General features: G+C 39.1%; 1 non-coding gene across 1 annotated transcript; it reads left to right on the forward strand.

Moving 5' to 3' along the window:
• Positions 1 to 483: 483 nt before the first annotated feature.
• LOC114170915 lies at positions 484 to 592 on the forward strand. Its single transcript, XR_003601269.1, has one exon. It is a non-coding gene; the product is annotated as a small nucleolar RNA R71 (small nucleolar RNA).
• Positions 593 to 3,493: the final 2,901 nt, after the last annotated feature.

Here is a 3,493-nt window from a genome sequence, read left to right on the forward strand (position 1 = left end):
TTTACCTATCAATGCTGACACGTTTCTGCCCATGCTGATCTTTTCGTTTCCCTTTAGCCTCCTCTTGTGCGTGCATAGCTCCTTCAAGAACTGAGGGGTATCCACTGGTGTAGAAGAAGAAGCCTGTTGTTGCAATGCTAGGCAAGAGTCTGTAAAATGATCAACAGATGTACAAAGGCCACAAACTCTTGCAGTTGGAGCTCTCTGATTGGAAGTAAGTTGATTGACCAGTGTAGTAAGAGCATCAATCTTACTTTCCAACTTCTTTGTGTACTCGGCTGCTCCTACATCATGAACACCTCTAACAACTATGGCATCACTCCTTGTGCCAAATTGTTGAGAATTTGAAGCCATGTTCTCTATCAGTTGTCTGGCTGCAGCTGGGATTATGTTACCAAGGGCACCACCACTTGCGACATCAATCATATTTCGATCCATGTGGTGCAAGCCTTCATAAAAATACTGCAGGAGGAGATGTTCAGAAATCTGATGGTGTGGACAGCTTGAACAGAGATTCTTGAACCTCTCCCAATACTCATAAAGGGTCTCCCCAGATTGCTGCTTGATGCCAGAAATCTCCTTTCGTATGGCTGTTGTCCTTGAAGCAGGAAAGAACTTGGCAAGGAACAATCTCTTCAGGTCATCCCAGCTTGTGATGGACCTGGGTGCTAGGTAGTACAGCCAGTCTTTCGCATTACCCTCCAAAGAATGAGGGAAAGCCTTCAAGTATACATGGTCCTCTTGTACATCTACAGGCTTCATGGTGGGACAGACGACATGAAACTGCGTCAAGTGTTTGCACGGGTCCTCACCTGCAAGACCATGAAACTTTGGCAACAAGTGTATCAAACCAGTTTTCAGCACATATGGAACCTCCTCCTCAGGGTATTGTATGCATAAACTATCATAAGTGAACTCTGGTGCAGTGAGCTCACTCATGGTTCTCTCATGAGGTGGAGGAGGTTGAGCCATGTTATCAGTATGAAAATGCTCAAAATATATAGTATGCTCAGAATGCAAAGAATGAGAAGTGTCAGGAATGTGATGAAAATCAGAAGAATCAGGAAATGTCAATGAATATTCAGCATGCAAAGATGGATTCCTAGGATGCCTACTTCCTCTATGGAATGTCCTATCAATCTCAGGGTCAAATGGTTGTAATTCACTTGGGTTTCCCCTACTCATGCACCAAAAAACATTAATTGTGGTGATATTGGCATAACAAAGGGTATAACTACAAGTATACTCAAACGACCTCCAAATGACTTGAAAATTGGTAGGATATTCCTTTGAGTGGTCAAACAGAAGCACAAAAAAAATCAGATCAAAACTCAAAGCACAAGTATTTTTAACAATTTTTCAAAAGTAAAAAAAATGAAGAAAAATCACAAAAAACATTGCTAAAATGTAGAAAATGGCATTTTCTGGAGAATCTGAGTTTGCAAACCCGAGTAGCGGGTTACGACAAGGTAGGAAATCAAATTCTACCCCAAATCCATATAAAATAATAGTGATTCTGATAACCAGAGCAAAAGTTATGGTCCTCTGAAGTTTCACTAAAAATCAGTCCAAAAGTTTTTTCAATCTCTTAACTTAGACCATACCAACTGCTCTAGCTATTTTTCCTATCAAGTTCAACGTCTTAGAAGTGGGGGAAAAAATTTCAAGTCAAAACAAGCTCTGTAGCTACCAAAACAAAAATCCAGAAGTTAAATGCCAGATTTGGACACTATTCAAACACTATTCACTACTACAAATGACACTATTCATGCGCGTCGCGACACTATTCACTACACTACACAGAAACACACAGGAATGGAAACAGGCACTGAACTTAACACAACATTAACATCACAATGAACATATACCAACTCAACCACACTTGAACTACACACACACCAAAACACAAAACACAAACACACTGGAAATTTTACTATGAACGAAACGATTGGTCCCCGGCAGCGGCGCCAAATTTGATAGAGGCCGTACCCCACCAAATTAAAACATATTAAATGCAGTACATGAAAGTGAACCAAGTCGTCTCCCAACGACCAATATTTTCATTCAAAGCGAATTTTCCAGATGAACACAACAATAAAACACAGAGGGGGGTTGGCAGACAGATTCAGAATGCTAATCAATAGATTAATTTAAATGCTACAGTGACTAAAACCGTATTGACATCCCTGATTCAAACTCAATTTCACTTATCATAGGCCACCAAATTAACACCAACCCTGCCTTGTCTCAATCCACTAGATAATAATTCACTAAGCGAAAATTACAATCTAGCTTCATTATGCAATTAAGCAATGCACACATCCTTAAATTCGTGACAGCCAAGCTACATACATTAAGCATGAACGTATCTTAAACAAAACACATGCAAGTACTCTGTAAATTAAGCATTGACAGATTCACCACATGCATTCCACGAATTCAGAACAAAAACATGGCAGATTTCACAAAACAAGCACAACCTCAAAGCTTCATTGCATTTTTTCATCAAGGAGTCAATACACGAATTTAGCTAGACATGGAAATGAGTAATTAAACACTTCAAAACTGAAATTACAAAAATCAGAACCAAGAACCCTAACTTATCAAATCTGAAAACGCAATTTAAGAGCAAAAATTGAGATTTCAAAGCTTAAATGGAATGCAAAACGGTGATATCATATATAAATGCGAAAACCCCATGAATGGGTATTGTTCCAAGTCAATAAAACCCACAAAACGAACTGCCCAAGCAAGAAAACGAATTCCAAACGTAAAACCCTCAATGGGTGTTGTCAAATATGCATAAAAACGGTAAAAATGAGCCAAAAACGTGAAAAACTGCAAGGGGGACGTCCATGGAAGCTTGGAGAACGAAAATGGAGGTTTTGAAGAGAGGTTGAAGATGATGGAGCGGCTGGCCTCCTCATGCAGACCTAATTCGCGTGGTCATATCACCCTTGCCACTCATAATTACAAAACTGCCACTTTGCCACTCAGATTCACAAAAATGCCACTCTGGGCATCAAATGTTGACCCATTGACTTTGCTGACGTGGAAATGACATGGAAATGATGTGGCAATGATGTGGCAAAATTTGCTTCACCCAAATACCTAAAAATAATTAAAAACAAAAATTAGGCCAAATAATGTGAAATTAGTCCAAATTCGGAACAGTGGCCTAATAAAGCCCAACAGATGAAAAACACTCTAATGATGAACAATTAAGCACTAACCAACTGTCTAATGGGTACACAAAGGCTAGTGAAATGGAAGAAAATAATGACTCATCACTTCGTTTTAAAACACTCCATCTTAATGAGCGTTCCCTTTATTTGAGGCATGAGGGACATCAAAAGAAGTAGAAATTTATGACACCAAGACAAGTCAGTAAGGATCAACGTAGGCTGAAGGAGAAAACAGAAAAAGAAAGAATAGAACAAGAAGTAATATAAACTGTAGAAGGAAGGGAAAATAAAGAAAAAGAAATGGAACT

The sequence above is a fragment of the Vigna unguiculata genome, chromosome 11, assembly GCF_004118075.2.
Source record: "Vigna unguiculata cultivar IT97K-499-35 chromosome 11, ASM411807v1, whole genome shotgun sequence".
NCBI lineage: Eukaryota > Viridiplantae > Streptophyta > Magnoliopsida > Fabales > Fabaceae > Vigna > Vigna unguiculata.